Below are 13,937 nucleotides of genomic sequence, written 5' to 3'. Positions count from 1 at the left end.
GAAAAAAATTCTGTAATAATGGCAATTTTGGTCACATTGCGGCTTTAAAAAGTAGTTATTCAACATGAGGAACATTCCAAATGACATTTTTAATCAATTTTTCTACAGTCCAAACAATCAATTTTCTGATGAAAAACGATGACCCGTGACCTGTCGAAATTTCTCCAGATGGTCAGAAATGGAAATTTTAATTGTTTAATTTTTTGACTGCAAATGACTATTCCATGTGAATTAGCACTTTTGGAACTAAAATAAGTGTGTTTAGAGTCACTTTAATGCCTGAAATTGGTCGAAATAGAAGCTTCTGAATAGGAGAAAAAGTCTGTAATAATGGCAATTTTGGTCACATTGAGGCTTCAAAAAGTAGTTATTCAACATGAGGCACATTCCAAATGACATTTTGAATCAATTTTTCTACAGTCCAAGAAATCAATTTTCTGATGAAAAACGATGACCCGTGACCTGTCGAAATTTCTCCAGATGGTCAGAAATGGAAATTTTTAATGTTTAATTTTTTGACCGCAAATGACTATTCCATGTAAATTATCACTTTTGTAACAAAAATAAGTGTGTTTAGAGTCACTTTAATGCCTGAAATTTGTCGAAATAGAAGCTTCTGAATAGGAGAAAAAGTCTGTAATAATGGCAATTTTGGTCACATTGAGGCTTTAAAAAGTAGTTATTCAACATGAGGAACATTCCAAATGACATTTTGAATCAATTTTTCTACAGTCCAAAAAATCAGTTTTCTGATAAAAAACGATGACCCGTGACTTGTCGAAATTTCTCAAGATGGTCAGAAATTGAAATGTTTTCATGTTTAATTTTTTGACTGCAAATGACTATTCCATGTCAATTCTTACTTTTGGAACACAAATAAGTGTGTTTAGAGTCATTTTAATGCCTGAAATTGGTTGAAATAGAAGCTTCTGAATAGGAGTAAAAGTCTGTAATAATGGCAATTTTGGTCACATTGAGGATTTAAAAAGTAGTTATTCAACATGAGGCACATTCCAAATGACATTTTGAATCAATTTTGCTACAGTCCAAAAAATCATTTTTCTAATGAAAAACGATGACCCATGACCTGTCGAAATTTCTCCAGATGGTCAGAAATGGAAATTTTTCAATGTTTAATTTTTTTACTGTAAATGACTATTCCATGTGAATTATCACTTTTGGAACTAAAATAAGTGTGTTTAGAGTAATTTTAATGACTGAAATTGGTCGAAAAGAAGCTTCTGAGTAGGAGAAAATGTCTGTAAAAATGGCAATTTTGGTCACATTGAGGATTTAAAAAGTAGTTATTTAACATGGAGCACATTCCAAATGACATTTTGAATCAATTTTTCTACAGTCCAAAAAAACAATTTTCTGATGAAAAACAATGACCCGTGACCTGTCAAACTTTCTCCAGATGGTCAGAAATGGACATTTTTTACTGTTTAATTTTTTGACTGCAAAAGACTATTCCATGTAAATTATCACTTTTGGAACAAAAATACGTGTGTTTAGAGTCACTTTAATGCCTGAAATTGGTCGAAATAAAAGCTTCTGAATAGGAGAAAAAGTCTGTAATAATGGCAATTTTGGTCACATTGAGGCTTTAAAAAGTAGTTATTCCACATGAGGAACATTCCAAATGACATTTTGAATCAATTTTTCCACAGTCCAAAAAATCAATTTTCTGATGAAAAACGATGACCCGCGACCTGTCGAAATTTCTCCAGATGGTCAGAAATGGAAATTTTAATTGTTTCATTTTTTGACTGCAAATGACTATTAAATGTAAATTATCACCTTTGGAACAAAAATAAGTGTGTTTAGAGTCACTTTAATGCCTGAAATTGGTCGAAATAGAAGCTTCTGAATAGGAGAAAAAGTCTGTAATAATGGCAATTTTAGTCACATTGTTGCTGTAAAAAGTAGTTATTCAACATGAGGCACATTCCAAATGACATTTTTAATCAATTTTTCTACAGTCCAAATAATCAATTTTCTGATGAAAATCGATGACCCATGACCTGTCGAAATTTCTCCAGATGGTCAGAAATGGAAATTTTTTAATGTTTAATTTTTTGACTGCAAATGCCTATTCCATGTAATTTATCACTTTTGGAACAATAATAAGTGTGTTTAGAGTCACTTTAATGCCTGAAATTTGTCGATATAGAAGCTTCTGAATAAGAGAAAAAGTCTGTAATAATGGCAATTTTGGTCACATAGAGGATTTAAAAAGTAGTTATTCAACATGAGGAACATTCCAAATGACATTTTGAATCAATTTTTCTACAGTCCAAATAATCAATTTTCTGATGAAAATCGATGACCCGTGACCTGTCGAAATTTCTCCAGATGGTCAGAAATGGAAATTTTTTAATGTTTAATTTTTTGACTGCAAATGACTATTCCATGTAAATTATCACTTTTGGAACACAGATAAATGTGTTTAGAGTCACTTTAATGCCTGAAATCAGTCGAAAAAGTAGCTTCTGAATAGGAAAAAAATTCTGTAATAATGGCAATTTTGGTCACATTGCGGCTTTAAAAAGTAGTTATTCAACATGAGGAACATTCCAAATGACATTTTTAATCAATTTTTCTACAGTCCAAACAATCAATTTTCTGATGAAAAACGATGACCCGTGACCTGTCGAAATTTCTCCAGATGGTCAGAAATGGAAATTTTAATTGTTTAATTTTTTGACTGCAAATGACTATTCCATGTAAATTATCACTTTTGGAACAAAAATAAGTGTGTTTAAAGTCACTTTAATGCCTGAAATTGGTCGAAATAAAAGCTTCTGAATAGGAGAAAAAGTCTGTAATAATGGCAATTTTGGTCACATTGAGGCTTTAAAAAGTAGTTATTCAACATGAGGAACATTCCAAATGACATTTTGAATCAATTTTTCCACAGTCCAAAAAATCAATTTTCTGATGAAAAACGATGACCCGTGACCTGTCGAAATTTCTCCAGAGGGTCAGAAATGGAAATTTTAATTGTTTCATTTTTTGACTGCAAATGATTATTAAATGTAAATTATCACCTTTGGAACAAAAATAAGTGTGTTTAGAGTCACTTTAATGCCTGAAATTGGTCAAAATAGAAGCTTCTGAATAGGAGAAAAAGTCTGTAATATTGGCAATTTTGGTCACATTGAGGCTTTAAAAAGTAGTTATTCAACATGAGGAACATTCCAAATGACATTTTGAATCAATTTTTCCACAGTCCAAAAAATCAATTTTCTGATGAAAAACGATGACCCGTGACCTGTCGAAATTTCTCCAGATGGTCAGAAATGGAAATTTTAATTGTTTAATTTTTTGACTGCAAATGACTATTAAATGTAAATTATCAACTTTGGAACAAAAATAAGTGTGTTTAGAGTCACTTTAATGCCTGAAATTGGTCGAAATAGAAGCTTCTGAATAGGAGAAAAAGTCTGTAATAATGGCAATTTTGGTCACATTGAGGCTTTAAAAAGTAGTTATTCAACATGAGGCACATTCCAAATGACATTTTGAATCAATTTTTTTACAGTCCAAGAAATCAATTTTCTGATGAAAAACGATGAACCGTGACCTGTCGAAATTTCTCCAGATGGTCAGAAATGGAAATTTTTTAATGTTTAATTTTTTGACTGCAAATGACTATTCCATGTAAATTATCACTTTTGTAACAAAAACAAGTGTGTTTAGAGTCACTTTAATGCCTGAAATTGGTCGAAATAGAAGCTTCTGAATAAGAGAAAAAGTCTGTAATAATGGCAATTTTGGTCACATTGAGGCTTTAAAAAGTAGTTATTCAACATGAGGAACATTCCAAATGACATTTTGAATCAATTTTTCTACAGTCCAAAAAATCAGTTTTCTGATAAAAAACGATGACCCGTGACTTGTCGAAATTTCTCAAGATGGTCAGAAATTGAAATGTTTTCATGTTTAATTTTTTTACTGCAAATGACTATTCCATGTAAATTATCACTTTTGGAACACAAATAAGTGTGTTTAGAGTCACTTTAATGCCTTAAATTGATCGAAATAGAAGCTTCTGAATAGGAGAAAAAGTCTGTAATAATGGCAATTTTGGTCACATTGTTGCTTTAAAAAGTAGTTATTCAACATGAGGCACATTCCAAATGACATTTTTAATCAATTTTTCTACAGTCCAAACAATCAATTTTCTGATGAAAAACCATGACCCGTGACCTGACGAAATTTCTCCAGATGGTCAGAAATGGAAATTTTAATTGTTTAATTTTTTGACTGCAAATGACTATTAAATGTAAATTATCACCTTTGGAACAAAAATAAGTGTGTTTAGAGTCACTTTAATGCCTGAAATTGGTCGAAATAGAAGCTTCTGAATAGGAGAAAAAGTCTGTAATAATGGCAATTTTGGTCACATTGAGGCTTTAAAAAGTAGTTATTCAACATGAGGCACATTCCAAATGACATTTTGAATCAATTTTTCTACAGTCCAAAAAATCAATTTTCTGATGAAAAACGATGACCCGTGACCTGTCGAAATTTCTCCAGATGGTCAGAAATGGAAATTTTTTAATGTTTAATTTTTTGACTGCAAATGACTATTCCATGTAAATTATCACTTTTGTAACAAAAACAAGTGTGTTTAGAGTCACTTTAATGCCTGTAATTGGTCGAAATAGAAGCTTCTGAATAAGAGAAAAAGTCTGTAATAATGGCAATTTTGGTCACATTGAGGCTTTAAAAAGTAGTTATTCAACATGAGGAACATTCCAAATGACATTTTGAATCAATTTTTCTACAGTCCAAAAAATCAGTTTTCTGATAAAAAACGATGACCCGTGACTTGTCGAAATTTCTCAAGATGGTCAGAAATTGAAATGTTTTCATGTTTAATTTTTTTACTGCAAATGACTATTCCATGGAAATTATCACTTTTGGAACACAAATAACTGTGTTTAGAGTCACTTTAATGCCTTAAATTGGTCGAAATAGAAGCTTCTGAATAGGAGAAAAAGTCTGTAATAATGGCAATTTTGGTCACATTGTTGCTTTAAAAAGTAGTTATTCAACATGAGGCACATTCCAAATGACATTTTTAATCAATTTTTCTACAGTCCAAACAATCAATTTTCTGATGAAAAACGATGACCCGTGACCTGACGAAATTTCTCCAGATGGTCAGAAATGGAAATTTTTTAATGTTTAATTTTTTGATTGCAAATGACTATTCCATGTAAATTATCACTTTTGGAACAAAGATAAATGTGTTTAGAGTCACTTTATTGCCTGAAATCGGTCGCAAAAGAAGCTTCTGAATAGGAGAAAAAGTCTGTAATAATGGCAATTTTGGTCACATTGTTGCTTTAAAAAGTAGTTATTCAACATGAGGCACATTCCAAATGACATTTTGAATCAATTTTTCTACAGTCCAAACAATCAATTTTCTGATGAAAAACGATGACCCGTGACCTGTCAAAATTTCTCCAGATGGTCAGAAATGGACATTTTTTACTGTTTAATTTTTTGACTGCAAATGACTATTCCATGTAAATTATCACTTTTGGAACAAAAATAAGTGGGTTTAAAGTCACTTTAATGCCTGAAATTGGTCCAAATAAAAGCTTCTGAATAGGAGAAAAAGTCTGTAATAATGGCAATTTTGGTCACATTGAGGCTTTAAAAAGTAGTTATTCAACATGAGGAACATTCCAAATGACATTTTGAATCAATTTTTCCACAGTCCAAAAAATCAATTTTCTGATGAAAAACGATGACCCGTGACCTGTCGAAATTTCTCCAGAGGGTCAGAAATGGAAATTTTAATTGTTTCATTTTTTGACTGCAAATGATTATTAAATGTAAATTATCACCTTTGGAACAAAAATAAGTGTGTTTAGAGTCACTTTAATGCCTGAAATTGGTCAAAATAGAAGCTTCTGAATAGGAGAAAAAGTCTGTAATAATGGCAATTTTGGTCACATTGAGGCTTTAAAAAGTAGTTATTCAACATGAGGAACATTCCAAATGACATTTTGAATCAATTTTTCCACAGTCCAAAAAATCAATTTTCTGATGAAAAACGATGACCCGTGACCTGTCGAAATTTCTCCAGATGGTCAGAAATGGAAATTTTAATTGTTTAATTTTTTGACTGCAAATGACTATTAAATGTAAATTATCACCTTTGGAACAAAAATAAGTGTGTTTAGAGCCACTTTAATGCCTGAAATTGGTCGAAATAGAAGCTTCTGAATAGGAGAAAAAGTCTGTAATAATGGCAATTTTGGTCACATTGAGGCTTTAAAAAGTAGTTATTCAACATGAGGCACATTCCAAATGACATTTTGAATCAATTTTTTTACAGTCCAAGAAATCAATTTTCTGATGAAAAACGATGACCCGTGACCTGTCGAAATTTCTCCAGATGGTCAGAAATGGAAATTTTTTAATGTTTAATTTTTTGACTGCAAATGACTATTCCATGTAAATTATCACTTTTGTAACAAAAACAAGTGTGTTTAGAGTCACTTTAATGCCTGAAATTGGTCGAAATAGAAGCTTCTGAATAAGAGAAAAAGTCTGTAATAATGGCAATTTTGGTCACATTGAGGCTTTAAAAAGTAGTTATTCAACATGAGGAACATTCCAAATGACATTTTGAATCAATTTTTCTACAGTCCAAAAAATCAGTTTTCTGATAAAAAACGATGACCCGTGACTTGTCGAAATTTCTCAAGATGGTCAGAAATTGAAATGTTTTCATGTTTAATTTTTTTACTGCAAATGACTATTCCATGTAAATTATCACTTTTGGAACACAAATAAGTGTGTTTAGAGTCACTTTAATTCCTTAAATTGATCGAAATAGAAGCTTCTGAATAGGAGAAAAAGTCTGTAATAATGGCAATTTTGGTCACATTGTTGCTTTAAAAAGTAGTTATTCAACATGAGGCACATTCCAAATGACATTTTTAATCAATTTTTCTACAGTCCAAACAATCAATTTTCTGATGAAAAACGATGACCCGTGACCTGACGAAATTTCTCCAGATGGTCAGAAATGGAAATTTTAATTGTTTAATTTTTTGACTGCAAATGACTATTAAATGTAAATTATCACCTTTGGAACAAAAATAAGTGTGTTTAGAGTCACTTTAATGCCTGAAATTGGTCGAAATAGAAGCTTCTGAATAGGAGAAAAAGTCTGTAATAATGGCAATTTTGGTCACATTGAGGCTTTAAAAAGTAGTTATTCAACATGAGGCACATTCCAAATGACATTTTGAATCAATTTTTTTACAGTCCAAGAAATCAATTTTCTGATGAAAAACGATGACCCTTGACCTGTCGAAATTTCTCCAGATGGTCAGAAATGGAAATTTTTTAATGTTTAATTTTTTGACTGCAAATGACTATTCCATGTAAATTATCACTTTTGTAACAAAAACAAGTGTGTTTAGAGTCACTTTAATGCCTGAAATTGGTCGAAATAGAAGCTTCTGAATAAGAGAAAAAGTCTGTAATAATGGCAATTTTGGTCACATTGAGGCTTTAAAAAGTAGTTATTCAACATGAGGAACATTCCAAATGACATTTTGAATCAATTTTTCTACAGTCCAAAAAATCAGTTTTCTGATAAAAAACGATGACCCGTGACTTGTCGAAATTTCTCAAGATGGTCAGAAATTGAAATGTTTTCATGTTTAATTTTTTTACTGCAAATGACTATTCCATGTAAATTATCACTTTTGGAACACAAATAAGTGTGTTTAGAGTCACTTTAATGCCTTAAATTGATCGAAATAGAAGCTTCTGAATAGGAGAAAAAGTCTGTAATAATGGCAATTTTGGTCACATTGTTGCTTTAAAAAGTAGTTATTCAACATGAGGCACATTCCAAATGACATTTTTAATCAATTTTTCTACAGTCCAAACAATCAATTTTCTGATGAAAAACGATGACCCGTGACCTGACGAAATTTCTCCAGATGGTCAGAAATGGAAATTTTAATTGTTTAATTTTTTGACTGCAAATGACTATTAAATGTAAATTATCACCTTTGGAACAAAAATAAGTGTGTTTAGAGTCACTTTAATGCCTGAAATTGGTCGAAATAGAAGCTTCTGAATAGGAGAAAAAGTCTGTAATAATGGCAATTTTGGTCACATTGAGGCTTTAAAAAGTAGTTATTCAACATGAGGCACATTCCAAATGACATTTTGAATCAATTTTTCCACAGTCCAAGAAATCAATTTTCTGATGAAAAACGATGACCCGTGACCTGACGAAATTTCTCCAGATGGTCAGAAATGGAAATTTTTTAATGTTTAATTTTTTGATTGCAAATGACTATTCCATGTAAATTATCACTTTTGGAACAAAGATAAATGTGTTTAGAGTCACTTTATTGCCTGAAATCGGTCGCAAAAGAAGCTTCTGAATAGGAGAAAAAGTCTGTAATAATGGCAATTTAGGTCACATTGTTGCTTTAAAAAGTAGTTATTCAACATGAGGCACATTCCAAATGACATTTTGAATCAATTTTTCTACAGTCCAAACAATCAATTTTCTGATGAAAAACGATGACACGTGACCTGACGAAATTTCTCCAGATGGTCAGAAATGGAAATGTTTTAATGTTTATTTTTTTGATTGCAAATGACTATTCCATGTAAATTATCACTTTTGGAACAAAGATAAATGTGTTTAGAGTCACTTTAATGCCTGAAATCGGTCGAAAAAGAAGCTTCTGAATAGGAGAAAAAGTCTGTAATAATGGCAATTTTGGTCACATTGTTGCTTTAAAAAGTAGTTATTCAACATGAGGCACATTCCAAATGACATTTTTAATCAATTTTTCTACAGTCCAAACAATCAATTTTCTGATGAAAAACGATGACCCGTGACCTGACGAAATTTCTCCAGATGGTCAGAAATGGAAATTTTTTAATGTTTAATTTTTTGATTGCAAATGACTATTCCATGTAAATTATCACTTTTGGAACAAAGATAAATGTGTTTAGAGTCACTTTAATGCCTGAAATCGGTCGAAAAAGAAGCTTCTGAATAGGAGAAAAAGTCTGTAATAATGGCAATTTTGGTCACATTGCGGCTTTAAAAAGAAGTTATTCAACATGAGGCACATTCCAAATGACATTTTGAATCAATTTTTCTACAGTCCAAAAAATCAGTTTTCTGATGAAAAACGATGACCCGTGACCTGTCGAAATTTCTCAAGATGGTCAGAAATTGAAATGTTTTCATGTTTAATTTTTTGACTGCAAATGACTATTCCATGTAATATATCATTTTTGGAACACAAATAAGTGTGTTTAGAGTCACTTTAATGCCTTAAATTGGTCGAAATAGAAGCTTCTGAATAGGAGAAAAAGTCTGTAATAATGGCAATTTTAGTCACATTGTTGCTGTAAAAAGTAGTTATTCAACATGAGGCACATTCCAAATGACATTTTTAATACATTTTTCTACAGTCCAAATAATCAATTTTCTAATGAAAAACGATGACCCATGACCTGTCGAAATTTCTCCAGATGGTCAGAAATGGAAATTTTTTAATGTTTAATTTTTTTACTGTAAATGACTATTCCATGTAAATTATCACTTTTGGAACTAAAATAAGTGTGTTTAGAGTAATTTTAATGCCTGAAATCGGTCGAAAAAGAAGCTTCTGAATAGGAGAAAAAGTCTGTAATAATGGCAATTTTGGTCACATTGTTGCTTTAAAAAGTAGTTATTCAACATGAGGCACATTCCAAATGACATCTTTAATCAATTTTTCTACAGTCCAAACAATCAATTTTCTGATGAAAAACGATGACCCATGACCTGACGAAATTTCTCCAGATGGTCAGAAATGGAAATTTTTTAATGTTTAATTTTTTTATGGCAAATGACTATTCCATGTAAATTATCACTTTTGGAACACAAATAAGTGTGTTTAGAGTCACTTTAATGCCTTAAATTGGTCGAAATAGAAGCTTCTGAATAGGAGAAAAAGTCTGTAATAATGGCAATTTTAGTCACATTGTTGCTGTAAAAAGTAGTTATTCAACATGAGGCACATTCCAAATGACATTTTTAATCAATTTTTCTACAGTCCAAAAAATCAATTTTCTGATGAAAAACAATGACCCGTGACCTGTCGAAATTTCTCCAGATGGTCAGAAATGGAAATTTTAATTGTTTAATTTTTTGACTGCAAATGACTATTAAATGTAAATTATCACCTTTGCAACAAAAATAAGTGTGTTTAGAGTCACTTTAATGCCTGAAATTGGTCGAAATAGAAGCTTCCGAATAAGAGAAAAAGTCTTTAATAATGGCAATTTTGGTCACATTGAGGCTTTAAAAAGTAGTTATTCAACATGAGGCACATTCCAAATGACATTTTGAATCAATTTTTCTACAGTCCAAAAAATCAGTTTTCTGATGAAAAACGATGACCCGTGACCTGTCGAAATTTCTCCAGATGGTCAGAAATTGAAATGTTTTCATGTTTAATTTTTTAACTGCAAATGACTATTCCATGTAAATTATTACTTTTGGATCACAAATAAGTGTGTTTAGAGGCACTTTAATGCCTGAAATTGGTTGAAATAGAAGCTTCTGAATCTGAGTAAAAGTCTGTAATAATGGCAATTTTGGTCACATTGAGGATTTAAAAAGTAGTTATTCAACATGAGGCACATTCCAAATGACATTTTCAATCAATTTTTCTACAGTCCAAACAATCAATTTTCTGATGAAAAACGGTGACCCGTGACCTGTCGAAATTTCTCCAGATGGTCAGAAATGGAAATTTTTTCATGTTTAATTTTTTGACTGCAAATGACTATTCCATGTAAATTATCACTTTTGGAAAAAAAATAAGTGTGTTTAGAATCACTTTAATGCCTGAAATTGGTCGAAATAGAAGATTCTGAATAAGAGAAAAAGTCTGTAATAATGGCAATTTTGGTCACATTGAGGCTTTAAAAAGTAGTTATTCAACATGGAGCACATTCCAAATGACATTTTGAATCAATTTTTCTATAGTCCAAAAAAACAATTTTCTGATGAAAAACAATGACCCGTGACCTGTCAAAATTTCTCCAGATGGTCAGAAATGGAAATTTTAATTGTTTAATTTTTTGACTGCAAATCACTATTAAATGTAAATTATCACCTTTGGAACAAAAATAAGTGTGTTTAGAGTCACTTTAATGCCTGAAATTGGTCGAAATAGAAGCTTCTGAATAGGAGAAAAAGTCTGTAATAATGGCAATTTTGGTCACATTTAGGCTTTAAAAAGTAGTTATTCAACATGAGGAACATTCCAAATGACATTTTGAATCAATTTTTCCACAGTCCAAAAAAATCAATTTTCTGATGAAAAACGATGACCCGTGACCTCTCGAAATTTCTCCAGATAGTCAGAAATGGAAATTTTAATTGTTTAATTTTTTGACTGCAAATGACTATTAAATGTAAATTATCACCTTTGGAACAAAAATAAGTGTGTTTAGAGTCACTTTAATGCCTGAAATTGGTCGAAATAGAAGCTTCTGAATAGGAGAAAATGTCTGTAATAATGGCAATTTGGTAACATTGAGGCTTTAAAAAGTAGTTATTCAACATGAGGCACATTCCAAATGACATTTTGAATCAATTTTTCTACAGTCCAAGAAATCAATTTTCTGATGAAAAACGATGACCTGTCACCTGACGAAATTTCTCCAGATGGTCAGAAATGGAAATTTTTTAATGTTTAATTTTTTGATTGCAAATGACTATTCCATGTAAATTATCACTTTTGGAACAAAGATAAATGTGTTTAGAGTCACTTTAATGCCTGAAATCGGTCGAAAAAGAAGCTTCTGAATAGGAGAAAAAGTCTGTAATAATGGCAATTTTGGTCACATTGAGGCTTTAAAAAGTAGTTATTCAACATGAGGCACATTCCAAATGACATTTTGAATCAATTTTTCTACAGTCCAAACAATCAATTTTCTGATGAAAAACGATGACCCGTGACCTGATGAAATTTCTCTAGATGGTCAGAAATGGAAATTTTTTAATGTTTAATTTTTTGATTGCAAATGACTATTCCATGTAAATTATCACTTTTGGAACAAAGATAAATGTGTTTAGAGTCACTTTAATGCCTGAAATCGGTCGAAAAAGAAGCTTCTGAATAGGAGAAAAAGTCTGTAATAATGGCAATTTTGGTCACATTGCGGCTTTAAAAAGAAGTTATTCAACATGAGGCACATTCCAAATGACATTTTGAATCAATTTTTCTACAGTCCAAACAATCAATTTTTTGATGAAAAACGATGACCCGTGACCTGACGAAATTTCTCCAGATGGTCAGAAATGGAAATTTTTTAATGTTTAATTTTTTGATTGCAAATGACTAGTCCATGTAAATTATCACTTTTGGAACAAAGATAAATGTGTTTAGAGTCACTTTAATGCCTGAAATCGGTCGAAAAAGAAGCTTCTGAATAGGAGAAAAAGTCTGTAATAATGGCAATTTTGGTCACATTGTTGCTTTAAAAAGTAGTTATTCAACATGAGGCACATTCCAAATGACATTTTTAATCAATTTTTCTACAGTCCAAACAATCAATTTTCTGATGAAAAACGATGACCCGTGACCTGACGAAATTTCTCCAGATGGTCAGAAATGGAAATTTTTTAATGTTTAATTTTTTGATGGCAAATGACTATTCCATGTAAATTATCACTTTTGGAACAAAGATAAATGTGTTTAGAGTCACTTTAATGCCTGAAATCGGTCGAAAAAGAAGCTTCTGAATAGGAGAAAAAGTCTGTAATAATGGCAATTTTGGTCACATTGCGGCTTTAAAAAGTAGTTATTCAACATGAGGCGCATTCCAAATGACATTTTGAATCAATTTTTCTACAGTCCAAAAAATCAGTTTTCTGATGAAAAACGATGACCCGTGACCTGTCGAAATTTCTCAAGATGGTCAGAAATTGAAATGTTTTAATGTTTAATTTTTTGACTGCAAATGCCTATTCCATGTAAATTATCACTTTTGGAACAAAAATAAGTGTGTTTAGAGTCACTTTAATTCCTGAAATTGGTCGAAATAGAAGCTTCTGAATAGGAGAAAAAGTCTGTAGTAATGGCAATTTTGGTCACATTGAGGCTTTAAAAAGTAGTTATTCAACATGAGGCACATTCCAAATGACATTTTGAATCAATTTTTCTACAGTCCAAAAAATCAATTTTCTGATGAAAAACAATGACCCGTGACCTGTCGAAATTTCTCCAGATGGTCAGAAATGGAAATTTTAATTGTTTAATTTTTTGACTGCAAATGACTATTAAATGTAAATTATCACCTTTGCAACAAAAATAAGTGTGTTTAGAGTCACTTTAATGCCTGAAATTGGTCGAAATAGAAGCTTCCGAATAAGAGAAAAAGTCTTTAATAATGGCAATTTTGGTCACATTGAGGCTTTAAAAAGTAGTTATTCAACATGAGGCACATTCCAAATGACATTTTGAATCAATTTTTCTACAGTCCAAAAAATCAGTTTTCTGATGAAAAACGATGACCCGTGACCTGTCGAAATTTCTCAAGATGGTCAGAAATTGAAATGTTTTCATGTTTAATTTTTTAACTGCAAATGACTATTCCATGTAAATTATCACTTTTGGATCACAAATAAGTGTGTTTAGAGTCACTTTAATGCCTGAAATTGGTTGAAATAGAAGCTTCTGAATCGGAGTAAAAGTCTGTAATAATGGCAATTTTGGTCACATTGAGGATTTAAAAAGTAGTTATTCAACATGAGGCACATTCCAAATGACATTTTTAATCAATTTTTCTACAGTCCAAACAATCAATTTTCTGATGAAAAACGGTGACCCGTGACCTGTCGAAATTTCTCCAGATGGTCAGAAATG

The sequence above is a fragment of the Triturus cristatus genome, chromosome 10 (assembly GCF_964204655.1).
Source record: "Triturus cristatus chromosome 10, aTriCri1.1, whole genome shotgun sequence".
NCBI lineage: Eukaryota > Metazoa > Chordata > Amphibia > Caudata > Salamandridae > Triturus > Triturus cristatus.
Note: the sequence above shows the minus strand (reverse complement) of the source record.